This window comes from Salarias fasciatus, chromosome 11 (assembly GCF_902148845.1).
Source record: "Salarias fasciatus chromosome 11, fSalaFa1.1, whole genome shotgun sequence".
NCBI lineage: Eukaryota > Metazoa > Chordata > Actinopteri > Blenniiformes > Blenniidae > Salarias > Salarias fasciatus.
In genome coordinates this window covers 7,411,788-7,426,173 of record NC_043755.1, presented here as the reverse complement: position 1 = coordinate 7,426,173, position 14,386 = coordinate 7,411,788, and the positions used below count along the sequence as shown (strand labels likewise).

Genomic DNA, 14,386 nt, shown 5'->3' with positions numbered 1-14,386 from the left:
ATTTAGAAAACAGCCAGGGTGAGCTGGATCTTTAACTTGGACATTTTCCAAGGCTTTTAAATCATTTATTTGGAAAAATTGTTTTCTGTACAGTGTTTGTGACACTCATCTTGAGCTGTCCCTAATGTCAGAGCCAAATTGGGTCGATTGATGCATAAATTATGAACACAGTTTTACACAAAACTCTCTGCGGTCTAGAAAAAGAGTTTAAGTAAAAGTGAAAATCTCTCTGCCCAAAGGCCCAGAGTTATATTCAGGTACTTTACAGAAACAAGCAGGTTTAATGGTGCGCTGAAGAGGAAAGGCTTCAAGAAATATTTCAGATCCGCCCCATGTTTTACAGCTCATCGTCTAACGATTTAATACCTGCGTGTCATCTTGAGAGGGAATCATTTACTGGTATTTTATTTTATACATAAACCTTCATGCAAAAAGTTTTCATTACATAGAAACTCAGAACGGTCCAGGACTGAACCAGGTCTTCTGAAAATGCAGCATGACTCCGCTGCACGATCACGCTAACAGATTTAGTTTTGCACTGTGTTGCTACGTGGAGTACAACCCTTGCCAGTCATGCATGTTTTTCTGCTCCTGTCAGACATCGACAGACTGAACTGAGATGTGAGTGTCAGTGAACGGAATTCATAAACATGTTGGGAACAAAATAAAAACAAATACTAAAATATGACCCAAAAAAAAAAAAAAAAAACACAATATGGAAGGGATGGGTTTCATAGGCAAGACTGTGTCAAAAAAATAAAAAATAAAAAAAACAATCCAGAAAGACTTAGGATCATATAAATAACTCCATAAAATTGAACGCATACCACACATTATTCTTTCAGATCGTTGCTATTAGATCAGCTTTCATCAAAGTTTGTGTGCATTTCCATGTTTTCATGTGATTTTACAGACAAATCTTCAGTGCTTTCTGGGTATGTTACAGCCTAAGTCTGAATTCCGGTTTAGATGAGATCGAGAGGAATCTAATCGCATTAAATTGTGTTACACTGGCAGATATAATGATGTTCTCTGTCTCCTTCCAGTCTGCAGTGAGTGAATCAGCTCCGTCTGATATCAACCTGTTTGCTGCGTTCTGTCCGGTCCTGTCCTTTTCTTCTTTTACAATTATTAAAATCAAATCAGAATTCTCTCCCAAAGGACTTTTATTCTCTTTACTTGTCACCTCAACACGCTCACGTGGGATTTCTGAGTTTTTCCTCTGTGCCATAATACGGCTACGTTGTAATTGGCACCATATGAATAAAACACAGTTGAATGATGATGATGATGGTGATCGTGTGCTTTCAACCTGCCACTCAGAGGAAGCTTCGGTGAAACACTGAAATGTAAATTAGACTCAGCGGACCGCAACTTGAAAAGGACGCTACATGCAGGCGTTTCAAGCCTTTCCTTTTTTTTTCTTCTTTGTTTGTTTGTTTTTTAACACAGATGTAGCCACTTTGGATTGTGGAGTACACGTCTCCTTTCAGAAGCCTCCAATTCACACCGTTCCAACCAACACCGCTGCACTTCTGCAGTCAAGGTGCCTGAATGAAGTTTTAACCGTATTGGGAAAACACTCCCGAAGAGACGCGAATACAGTATCAATCCACGATCATTTACAGCTCGCACGACGACTCACGCGGCGATGACGGACGATAACGCCGTCTCTGATCACAATACCCATCGCTGTAATTCCCCCCTCTTGGGCTCATCTCAAAATAAAGAATAACAGAGGAATTAAACGGGCTGAGCTCATTTTTCAGTGCGACCCCTCAGGCCTCCTCAGGGGTCGGCAGACAGGTTTGATCAGTGATTGCAGTATGACGTCCCCTGCTGAGACTCCATTTTCCAGCTACGGGCTTCGCCTGCTTAGTGACTGATAAGATTAAAAGGTGCACTCTTTGACTCTGAAATTTATTTTCTGATCTTCTGATACACCAACTGACACCGTTTGACAGATAAATGCGGTGATTACCCATGAGGCTCCCAAAGACGTATTCCTGTGGAATATTTGTCAACACAACAGTGATAAAAACAAAAAAAAAAAATCTATTTTTCACTGCATATTTTTGAATAAAAGTTAATCTAAGACAGGCTGACAAACACAAATACGAATAAGATAATAAATTTGGAGACTTATTCCTGCCTGATCTGAGTGACTTTTCTATTTTGAATGTTTCATTGTATGACTTAAGGTTAAACCTGCCTGCAAACCAACGCTCCCCGGCTGCGTTTAATTCAATAGCGAGAGCGAACGAGGCGCTCTGGACCAGCCGCAGCCGAGGCTTTAAACGTGATGGGCACGGTGACATAAGCCAACCCTCTGGTCAGAATCAAGAAACTGACACAGACTCGATGAGCAGTCATGCCACCATGAAAACAACACGCGACACTACCCAGAATGCCTTTCTCCATCCTTGCCATATTCTCTCAGGGACGGGTCCTGAAATGACCTCGAATCAGGCCTATCAGCGTTTGTCACCCGCACAGTCAAACAAGGCGGCGGCGGCGGCAATCGAGCAGTGAAAGATCACGGCGGTGACTTTCTGAGGCTGATTAGGATCGGCCGGGTCGAGATGGATCACCTGAGCCTCAGACCCCATCGCGGTCGCTCTGATAAAAATACTGACCTTTCCCACTAATTCGGCGGTGTCGCCGCCACCTTTAGCGTTGCGCGTATGCACCGGGCACCCACAAAAAACACCGAGAACGGCTACAGTGACGGTACACGTACACAAATGATCACACGTCTGCCCCGGTTCACGCACATTATACACATTGCTTTTATCTTCTTGCAATCCAGTCTTAATGACTCCATTAACTGAGAGGCCATTAGCAGCATTCACTTTATGGCCAGCCAAACAGCCCAGCCGGGAGCACATTATGGAAAGGGCATGTGTGTCCTGATGTCCATTTCTTGTCACCCTGCATGCACACACACACTCATACACTCACTCAGTCTTCAGCCCCCCCCCCCCCCCCCCCCCCCCCCCCCGAAGGGCAGCGGGCCTGAAGCAAGCAGGACTGGACAAACGACTAAGCAAACAGGGCCATTTCTTGTGCTCCATTAGGCAATGGGGAGCAAAGGTTTAGTGCGGGCCGCAGCAGAGCCGAGCGCCGGTGGTCAAGCTGCGGAGGATTGAAGGGAGTGGGAGGCAAAGTGCCGCTCAGCGCATGAAGGGATGACTTATCCCAAAAATCTGGCCCCGGTCACTTCAGAGCAGAGGGGTTGAGCTGCCACGTAAGAGGCATCATGGGAGATGATAGCAGGATCAATCACGGCTCCGTGTTGATGAAAAAAATGATGGATTCAGTGTCGATGGCAGTTTTTACGATTATCTGTTCCGGCGATCACACTGTAAATGAAGGCTTCATATAGGAGATGATGCCCCCCCCCCCGAAGCGTCTCGGTGCAGCTGAAGACAGACCAGCTGTTCCCACCAAAAGACTGCAAGATGACTAATGATGCAAACAAATGTGGAAATGTGTCTTTGCCAAAATAATTAGATACGGGGGAAACCACCACTGAAATACGTCCTCAAGCACAATCAAATCCAGTCCACAAAACTGTGGCCCAGCAATTACGAAATGTAACCCAGAGGCATGATGGGATCAGTGATCTGAAAGGACCTGACTGGTGCACTTCTGCCACGATTTAGACCAAGTCAAGTGTAATGACTGGGGCGCACTGTCCTGACACTTTATACCACTGCTGTGAAAAGCACTTAAGAAGGGAAAGCCAAAAGACAAAAAAGGCATAACTAATAATTTGGCGAATCTTCTGCACTGTGGCTTTTCTGCTTCTGCATGTCTGGACTCAAAGCGCAGAGTGCATGAACTCCAACGAGGATGCCTTCTGACCGGGGCTGCGCTGGTTGCGCTCGGTGAGTCACACAGTCATTTGGTGACCGTGGGGCACAGACGGAGAGGGCCCGGGGTCGAAGTTCATTTAACACCGCTGAAGCGAGCGCACACGACGCGCAACATGAGACCTCCGCGAGATGACAAATATGTTGCGCAGGAACGCAAACTGAAGCGAACGGTTGCCAGCTCGGTTTAGGGCTGCGTTAAGCTGCATGTTTGTGCCGTGTGTCATAAGTCATTGATTTCGTTTTGTGCCTTCAGCTCCGGTTTGTTATTTGTTACTCTTGTAATACGCCATCACATGCTAAATGTGTCTTTTCGGCTTCCTGCTCCGAGCGAATCCTCGGCTCTGCAGGAAAATGGTTGCTCCTGCCGAGAGGAGACTGGGAATACTCCATCTCTCATGGGAGGAGGGCTCGGATGAGCCGGGCCCTGATTTCAGCTCCCTACTTGAGGACTGGAGGAGCCCTGGGTTTCACATGGTTGTACTTTACTTCCGCTGAGCTGGACTGGACAGCGGGTTTCTGCTGCCTGCTTGTTTTCCCCTCTCCCGAGGGGCGGGAGACCATTTATCAGCTGCTAGAAGAACATGTATCGATGTGCAACATGGCCTGGGAATTCAGCTTTTATTACACTTCAAACTGCAAGGTCAACTTGGCAGGAATCGGTGTCAAAGCTGTCAAGCATAGAAACACAAAACAAATAGCCCACGCAGAAGATACAGCGTAAAACATCAAGATAAGCGGCAGTTGTCTCACCATGGGGGCTTTGGTTTATGCTTACACATGTGCAATCAGGTAATATACAGGCCGGCCTCCCTGTTCACTTGTTCTCAGCAGCTTTCACAGCTGACAGTGAAACGCTTAGTGGAGAGTAGATAAGACAAACTCAAATTTATGTCACATGAATACACACCGGCTGTTTTTTTTTTTTTTTTTTGGTTCCCCAGGATCCTTTTAGGTATAGAAGTCTATCAAATAAAACATCACATCAGCCTGCGCCAGTCAGAAGTGGGTAACCAGAGAAGCCATGTTGTGAAGCCCGGGCCCCGGTGACAGTGTGATGGAGTTTGTACTGCCGTGCGTTTGATGCCATCATATGCCACTCCTCTGCTTTTCTCCGGCTCTTCTGACAGCGACAAAGGGAATCGGCAGCAGCGCGTTATCAGTGTGCAGCTGCAGTAATCGTATTATTTAGTAATCTTAATTCTGACAGGCTGACCAACAGTGTGAACAAAGCGGGGCCTTGCTAAGCCCATCAGAGTGCTCCCATGGAGCAGAGGTCTTTTCCTGCTCCGCGGCCCCTCCAGACCCACGCGCTCTCGCTTCCCTCTCTGTTTCTCACCCTCCCTCCTCTTGTGTCCTCCTCTCTGTTGCTTTCTGTCTCACACTCTCTGTCTCCTTCTGTTCTCATTCTTCTATTTCCAGAATATTTCTCTACTCTCTCTCGCTTCCCCCCGTTTTTTTTTTCTTTTTCTTTTTTCCACCCCTCCCGATCTTTCTGTCTCTGTAACGCTCTGAGCTGGGAGTTTGTGTAATGGCGTTATTCACAGTTCATTGGTCTGTTTGAAGGGACTATCTTGATTGAGCGTCTCCCGGTGCAGGGCCTGGTGACTGTGGGAGTGTATAAAGATGTGGATGTGTCCATGGAGATAGATGGGCTTAGTAATATGCAGGACATTGCAGAGGCTAGGTCTCTGTGTAGGGCTTCATCCGAGCAACACATAGAAAGATAAAAGGAGGCTGAAATGATATGCAGCCAGAGTGTGATGCTCAGGGCATTAGATGTGAAATGGAGGCAACAAAGAACTAGTCAGGGAATCAGAGTCATTCTCATTAGCTGGTTCACCCTCCTCAGTTTTAGCTCTCCACTCCCTTTTCCATCTCAGCCTAATGAATGCAAGTACACTGACATAAAACTGGGGAAAAAAAGCACTCTAAGAAGCTAAAATACTCACCATTAATTAGTTCAAATTAACCTCAGGACCAAAATATAGGGGAACATACACACTCTCTCACACACACACACACACACACACACACACACACACAGAAAAATGAACCTCGTTCACTTCATTCTGACACCACTCTGATGCTGTTGTAAGCTTGGCTGTAAGATCAAAATCTCTTTCTTTGGCAGATATACACACACACACACTCACACACACACAAGAACACACACTCAAACACACACACACACACAGAAATTGCCCAGGGCAGAGGAAGCACAGGAAAGCAAATCCGCTGTGAAGACACCATAAAACCAACACTGCAGAGAGACGGACCACTTCTGTTTTTCTGCATACATGAGCTAAATACATGCTAATGACATGCAGCGCACATGTGAGGACACAGGAACACACACAACATGCGAAGAGAGAGACAGAGAGAGAGAGAGAGAGTCCTACTTACAGAATGAATCAGACGGTATCAGAAGCGCTCTGCCATATTATCGCTGTAGTAGTGAGTCAACACAGGCATTGAGATCTGAGACCACTGAGTTTCAGCACTTCAGCCGAGGGGGGGGAGATGCCGTGGGGGAGTCAGAGGAGTTCACGCTGTGTCACTGGGGGTGAGGGCATACACAGGGAACGTGTAGGAATCCAGAGTTTATACGCACAAGGTGGAAAAAAACATAATCCCTACACAACGAGGCAAGAAAAATCAACAATTGATGACAGGAGAGGTTCAGTTCTGTGTACGGAGAGAATGGGGGATTGATTGGGCCGCTGCTTCTCTTCTTTCTATCTCTCACTTAATCAGAGAAATCAGGAAAAAAAAAAACAAAAAAAAAACAAGAGCCCCGCTTGATAAATGAGAAAAGGAAGGTGTGAAAAATTAGTCAATCAAAAAAGGGGAGCGCCGTTCCTTTTTTTTTTTTAATGTTTTTCTTTTTTTGCCTTCGTCTGTCTGGACGCCTCTTGTTTTTCACAGGACTGCAGAGGGCCTATAAGCAGAGGAACACCGGCATCAGAAAACCAATCACCGCGCCAGACGACGAGAGAGCACGAAGGAGTAAATGACAAGCAGATGAAGGGGAGGATTTCCGACACCTGCTCTCTCCCTCTGTTTCTCTGCCCGCCGCTCTACCTCTCTTTCCTTCCCTCTCTCTCTCCAACCTGTATTTCGTTTCTAGTAACGGCCCCCTCCCTGCCGTCCTGCTTTATTTTTTTCCTTTAGTGCGCGGGCCTGCCACAGCTCTGACTGAGATGGATGCAGATGAACCGAGATCCCGGAGAAGCTACAACCACAGGGATGCTCCCCTTCTTCCTCTCCGTCTCGGCTTTCTTTCCTTCCCTCTGCCTCCCTCTCACATGCTGCACGGAATGACAATGAAATGCACACAGTCGACTGTGCCGGCGCTGGATGTCTGCCTGGCTCTCTGCCTGACACTTCAGCTGTGTACCTGTCTGCCTTTCCGCCCGTCTGTCGCTCGGACAGCTGGAGGTTTACCGTGCCATTCTCCAGACTCCCCTCCACCCGGATAGATGCGAGCCAGGCAGGTGAAAACGAGGCATAACAGTAATCTGCAGTTCAAGGACCCCCCTCGGTGTGAGTCCTGAACCCCCACCTGTCCATTGCGCTAAGCGACCTCCAACACGAATTACAGAGACTTTGAATCTCCTCGAGGATTTCGGCCAATTCAGGTGAATTCTCCGTTTTTATTTATTTACTTTCCGTCCGTCCTCTCTCAGTCTCCACCTTCCTTTACCTGTTTCCCTGATTTCTGCCTTTTTTTTTTTCCCTCCTCCTTCTGCTCTCCTCGGTGCCCGTCTCCTTTCTCGTTATCTATTCTGGACAGTCTGTCCCTCCTCTCCCTCCGTCACTGAGGGAAGATGAAGAAGAATGGTGCTGTTTCATAATGTATTTCTCTACAGTGTGGGAGAATGATGGCTAAAAAGAAGGCGGGATAATTGTGAGATAAGGAGAAGGGGCTTATGAAATTGGTCTTTACAAAAAAAAAAACAAAAAAAAAAAAAGGGGGCCTCCTCCTCCTCGACAACAAATCACAACAGAGAGCCTCTCAAGGGGGGATTTTCAATTACTCGCTTTTGCCCACAAGCCAATCTGGAAAAAGTGGCCCGGCTCTCAGGTGTACACCAAAGCGTCGTAATCTCGGTAGGATATCCGGTCGATAAATCCGGACGTGTCCAAAAGCTCCGTACCATCGCTCAAGCATCACTGCGGCTTATTTCATTTGAGATGAAGTCCAAGAAGCTCGACTGTATACGCTCAGCTGTGCGCCGGACCGGTCTGTTGCGCGCCGACTCCTCCGAGGCCCGTCGCCCTCCGCTTATCTCCGCGACCAGGAGACGGCTCCTGGTGTGGCAGTCCGCCTCGTCCGGCAGCCTCAACTCTGCAGGCTGAGTCCCGGCTGGGACGGCTCGGGCTGATGGCTGGAGATGGTGAGAGCAGTTAGGTGTGGAAAGCTAGTCGCTGGAGGGTTGATGTTGGCTTCCATGCCTGCCATTTGGTGTCCATCTCTGCAAAGCCTCACATCTAAGAAGGAGGAGAAAAGTAGAGGCAAAAGTAGGAGAGGGGAGAGAGAGAGTGCATGAAAGGTTAGCCTGGTGACATTTGTGTCACTCTGCCTTATCACGTATGTCATTCTCCTCCTCGTCACACTCCACCCCGCCTGTCGTCCTGCTGTCTATTCCGTCCTTGTCACTCTTCCGCCGACTTTGCTGCTTGTTTGCTCCTTCCTCCTCTCCACTGGCTCTACGATTTGATCCTTTCAATCTCTCCCAACAAGCTCATCTTCAAGCACCCACTCCGTCACTCCATTCCTTCTATCCAGGTTACTATCTACACCTCTCCTGCGTTGATCCAATCATCTCTGCTGTCTTTTTCTTTTAATCCAGGCTGGCTGTCCGTCACCGTAAACAGGCCGAACGTGAGGGAGCCCACTGAAGGACAGAGACAGACCTCTGACTGCTGCCAGCGCCTGAGGCGGGTGTAGGACTGCAGCAGAGCCTCATTGCTCAGGTGTAAGTAGACATACTTGACTGGTCAGATTTTATTCAATGTTCAAAGTCTTGTCTGAATGCACGGGAGAGCTCGACATTCAGGCTGCGGCGTGGAAAAAGCTCTCTCCGGGAGCCCTGTTGCACTCTGTGATCTACACTGTCTTTGTTTCATTGTCATGCTGAAAAATAACTGTGATGAATAAAATGAGACTAAATATTTTCTATTCCGCGCCGTCAATGGAAACATTTGGTAATGAATAATATTGCGGGCAAACTGTGCAAAACACAGTTGGATTGATTCTTACCTCTTACATGCGGAATGCACTAGAGGAGCCATTAATGGCCAAAGATTTATTCCACCAGTTATCTAACAAACATCTGACTAGCATGCCTGGATCTGGAAACTGTCAGAAATATGCCCATTCCTTCCCAGGATCACTTCATCTTTTTATCAAATGTCAGCCTTTAATGTGATGTTATAAATGCAAGACACGCTGGTGAAACGGATCTGTGACTGGACTGTGGAATTCCTGGGCTGCAACGTCCACCTCTACATTTGAGCGCAAAGCCCTTATTTCTTTGCTCTCTAAAATTTTTGGGATTGTTCGCATGTTTTAAATGCTCTCAGAGTTATGGTAATGAGAAGTGTGCACGCCAAATCCTGTCAGTGGCGAACGCGCAGGACTAAAAGGGGTAAATTAGGCTTCATGGGTTGCCTTCAAATTAATTAGAAACTCAGCATAAAGACAGAAAGCCTTGATATTTTTGACAAAACTTTGAATTATATTACACTCCTGGCCCATTTTTTTATTCAAAGAAAGCCAAAAATTGCTCATTAAAAACAAAGTTGCTTTCTTTGTTATTTTTTACAACATATACTGTACAAACGACTGCCTCCTTGTTATGGGCCGAATGTCCTCAAGAAGCTCTCCTTTCATGCTGTAGGACTCCAAGAAAGGCACTCCTTTAAAATTTTCTTTACTTTTTCTTTTTTTTTTGACATCAGTCCTGATTCTAGTTCTTGTAATTGGACACCAGTGTCACTGTACTGCCGGCCGTTTGTATTTTTGCGTGCGTGACTCATCAAAAGGGATTTTTTTTTTCCCATTCACGGTTCATTTATTTTTGGCTTGTGGTTTGCAGGAACCATCAGCAAGACGATATATCGTGACGACTGTATCAACATACATGAGAGAAGAGGCTGAAATTGCATGTCCTCAATTGTAAAACAGATAATTTCCAAAATATATCATAAAAATATCTAAAAGTGGCAAAGATCCCCTTCACATGAGCCACTTCTGTCACTAAATGTTATTTTTGTCTGCAGCAACATTCCCCGTTTGACCTAAATGCCAGTTTTCAAGTGTGATTTTAGACTTGGAGGTTTTCTTCAAGCAGCATCGCATCCATCCTCAAAGGTCACGGAAAACCCAATTTAATAGTGCCGTCTCGAAATGAATGCAAAGTAAAATAGAAAATATCAATACGATCTAGAACGTGATTAAATGAAATCTTTAACTGAACTGTCATGTTTTTATCTCCCTTCATGCTCTGCCAAGATATATATATATGTGCATTCTTTCTAATGGCCTGCTTCCTGTGCAGACAGAGATGTATGCAGATTCCAGTCTGCAAATGGTAGATGTGGCTTTTCAGCGGTCTGCATGCCTGTGGAGTTTCTTTTTTCTTTTTCACATTCCCTTATAAATCACATCACCTTTTGGCAAACACATTACACGGATGTAAAAATAGCACTACAATGTCAAATTGTGCACAGTAGGTAGCCATCGCCTCTGTTCCTATGCAACAGTTGGCACCTGTTGAATATGAAAGAGTCATTTCAGAATTCCAATCAGAAATCTTGCCGCTCGCCGCGGAGCGACGGACCCCCTCCATGAGTCAGAAGAGTATAGAAAAACAAAAGAGGAAGAAAGAAAAGAAAAAAAAGATGCATTTCTCTGAAAGTAAATGTCAATGTGTGCAATGCTACGCTGTGGCATATCTCTTGGCAGACTAAAATCATTAAATGCATTTAGTGGCGTTTTCTGGAGAGCACCGAGGTGATGGTCCATTTACACTGAAACATTACAGGCCATTCAGTCATCAGTCGCAATCAATACCCCTGTATGGACAGATATGACCCTGCCGTGACGCCCACACTCTCAGAGGGCCATTTAGGATGAGACCATGTATGTGTCGGCTTCTCTGTTAGGCCTCTCCCATGTGTGTGTGTGTGTGTGTGTGTGTGTGTGTCTACAGCCTTTGTTGGCACCATTAGCCATTAGCATGAATGGTGTCACAGGTGTGAGAAGACGGAGGAGGGTGTGAATTGCTGCGCAGAAGGTATGTCAGCAAGTAGCAGAGAGGCAAAAGTGTGCCTCACATGAATGACAGCGTGTGTGTGTGTGTGTGTGTGTGTGTGTGTGTGTGTGTGTGTGTGTGCGCGCGTGTGCGTGTGTCACTGCTGTCATACCTAAAGCAATTAAACACATTGATCTACTTCATAACCTTCTGTTCCTTCATGCCCACACACTGAGGCTGAACACACACCTATGTCCTCCCTGCATTGTATCAAAGGTACACACATGAAACACTGTATGAAATGATTGACATGCACGGAAATAGCAATCCCTTTTTCTCACTCAGTCACACGCACGCACGCAGACACGCACGCATGCACGCACACGCACACACAAACAAACACACACACACACACACACACACACACACACACACACACACACACACACAGAATGGCTCCATTCACTGTCTTTGCCAAGAAAGACACTCAAAATGTCTTCAGTATGTCTGAATTCAAACAGAATGAGACGAGCTTGAAGAGACCAAGAGAAGGATGGAAGTGAGGAGGGGGAGGGGTGACAAAGCCAAAGAGAGGAGGAGAGAGAGAGGGGCAAGGGGGGAATGCAGTGAGGGGGGGAGAAGGGGGGGGGGGGGGAGACAAGCAACAAAATGAAGTGAGCCATTCAGATTTCGTCTAAATCCATCAAACTGGACAGGCCTGTTTATGTCCCGATTAATGCGCCGGGGTGGGGGCCGTCGGGGTGTAAGGAACGGAGGATGGAAGGAGGGATGGAGGGAAACAGGTGGGGCAGCGGTAGGGAGGTGAGTTGGACAGGGTGAGCGGGTGAGACACAGCGAAATGGCAAGAGAGCCCATCAGAAGTGAAAATGCTGAGAATGAAGAAGAGGAGACGGCCGGGATGATGTCGGGAAAAAGAAAACGAGAGGCGAAAGAGAGCGGAGAGGGGTGGAAAAAAAAAAAGAGGGAAGCGAGGGATGGACACTCACCCATTTCAGCGAGCTCTCCACAGGCAAGCACAATCCCCGCTCTGTGATCCCATCCTGGGGAAAGGCGCAGCGAGATCCTGGAGCTCCCTCCGCTGAATACCAATGGAGCTGCTATTATCAGCTCACACACACACACACACTCGCTCACACACACACACACACACACACCGGCTCTGGGAAGGAAAAGGCACAAACGCACAGAGTCAAGTCTGGGCTAGTTGTTTAAATTGAATTTATAAAAATAAAGAGGCAGCTCAGTGATGCAGACGGCACATCACAAACCAAGAAACATTGCAGCACAACTGCAGCTTCATCCCTTCCTTCCTCTTCTATTTTTTTTTCCTCTTTTCTCTTTCTTCATGAAAAAAGCATCAGAGGCAGCACACAAGCCAAAGGCATCGGCGAACGCACACGCACACGCACCCAAGCACGCACAAGCACACACACACAGCACCTATACACAGCCTATACAAATACTTACTGAGCAGATATTGAAAAATCCCACTGAGTCCCACTGCTGACTTTACGCCGGCTTCCAGGGGTGTTACAGAGAAATGAGTTGTCCGCTGTTTTCTATCCCCCCCCGTCTGTGGCTCCCTCACAGAAATTGATGCAGAGATAAAAAAGGATGTGAAGGAAGACTGATGGTACTCCCTCGCTTTTCTCTCTCCTCACGAGCAGTGTACATCCAGTTTCGGCGTCTCCATTTGTTGATTCAGGTCCAATCCGTCTGCCTGGCCGTGCACTCCGCGGTGAAACGGCGACACGCGACGGCAAACTGCATTCACTTAGTCACCCTCCCCTCCGCCTCTCCCCTTGCTCAATAGTATACCCGTACCTCCTTGGCTTTCTCCAATCTAATCAGCGCTCTCTCTCTCTCTCTCTTTCTCTGCACCCTCCCACTCTCTCCCCTCCCTCCCTCTCTCTCTCTCTCTATCTCTCTTTCCCAACACCCACTCCTCTCTCTCTCTCTCTCTCTCCCTCCTAGGTATTTTTCTCAAAGATGAATATCAACTCCCCCCCATCGCCACAACCCTCTCTCTCTCTCTTCCCTCTGTCAGTTTCTCCGATAAGCATTGGAAATGAGGGAAAAGGCGAGAAGGAAAAAAAAAAAAAAGAAGAGAAAAGAAGAAGAGAGAAAACTGGCCATGAAGAAAGCGCAGCCTATCTGAAACTGCCACACATTCACACACAGACGCACGCCAACGGAGCGAGGGAGAGCGTGAGAGTAATCATAGAGATGTGTTGCATCCATAGCCAGGGTAAACTGCCCTGACACAGTTTGACATGGCGACATGCTCAGGGTGACAAGCACTATCACACCACCACACCATTCATCTCATGCCCTGTCACATGCTCCTCACACGCACACACACACACACACACACACACACACACACACACACACACATCAACGTATACATATCTGCACACAGCAGGAATGGCAGTAAACACACACGTGGCTCACACACTGAGGCGCATGCTGACATGATGTCCCTAATGCGCTGCAACGCAAAGAAGACCCAACAACACAAACGTCATATAAATCCCGGGCTATCTTAAACATCTACGCAAGCGTATATATCAAGGTATAATGTAACCTTTGTGATTTATTTCTGCTTTAGTGCAGTATTTCAGTTTTATGTCACATAATTCTTCAACTTCATTAGCAAAGCGATAAAAGAAGTAAAGCGGGGACCTTGTGGTTTATGGTCGTCACCTTAACATCAATGCCACTAGGGTACCCTTCAAATTTAAATATAAAACTCCAATCCGCTTTAAAATATATCATATCTCTTTAGAGTTTCCTCACACTGACATACAGTATGAAGAGGAAATCATCTGAGCAGCAGCTAAAAAGTGAATATCAAAATCTAGTCTTTGTCACTTCCCCAGTGCTTCTCATTGTTTGTGAAATCAAGATAAAACCCATTTCATCACAAGACGGCGTTTATGAGATTTTAAAAAAGCACAAATGAAAACTAATTAGACGGATTGTAGCTTAACTGCACCCTCATGTGATCTGAAGGTTTTATTTGTCAAAGGTTTTATGCAGGATGTGTCTTATGCAGCCTTCATGGCACAAAATTCAGAACAACATTGTCAGCAGTGGGATTCGAACTAATGAAAGCTTGCTTCCCGAGCCTCTCGACCACAAAAATATAGCAATCAGATCAAAATAAAACAGAGGGGGGAAAGAAAAGAAGAAAGGAGAAAACATTAGGCTGTGATAATGACAGAG

The 14,386-nt window shown here is 46.5% G+C and overlaps 1 protein-coding gene and 1 long non-coding RNA gene across 7 annotated transcripts in view; both read right to left on the bottom strand.

The window, feature by feature from the left end:
* grik5 (glutamate receptor, ionotropic, kainate 5) overlaps positions 1 to 7,354 on the bottom strand; it is a 112,704-nt gene extending 105,350 nt beyond the window's left edge. For 4 of the 6 annotated variants that reach the window (XM_030103302.1, XM_030103304.1, XM_030103301.1 and 1 more), the window contains exon 1: positions 6,282 to 7,004. The gene's annotated coding sequence lies outside the window, so the exon portion shown is untranslated. Of the gene's footprint in view, positions 1 to 6,281 lie in introns of all 6 variants that reach the window. The other 2 variants (XM_030103298.1, XM_030103300.1) reach the window with 1 other exon arrangement.
* Positions 7,355 to 7,802: 448 nt separating this feature from the next.
* On the bottom strand, positions 7,803 to 12,764 carry LOC115396658 (uncharacterized). Its single transcript, XR_003932396.1, has 3 exons — positions 12,626 to 12,764; positions 12,145 to 12,317; positions 7,803 to 8,369 (listed from the first exon to the last, which is right to left on the bottom strand). It is a non-coding gene; the product is annotated as an uncharacterized LOC115396658 (long non-coding RNA).
* Between the last annotated feature and the right edge of the window lie 1,622 nt (positions 12,765 to 14,386).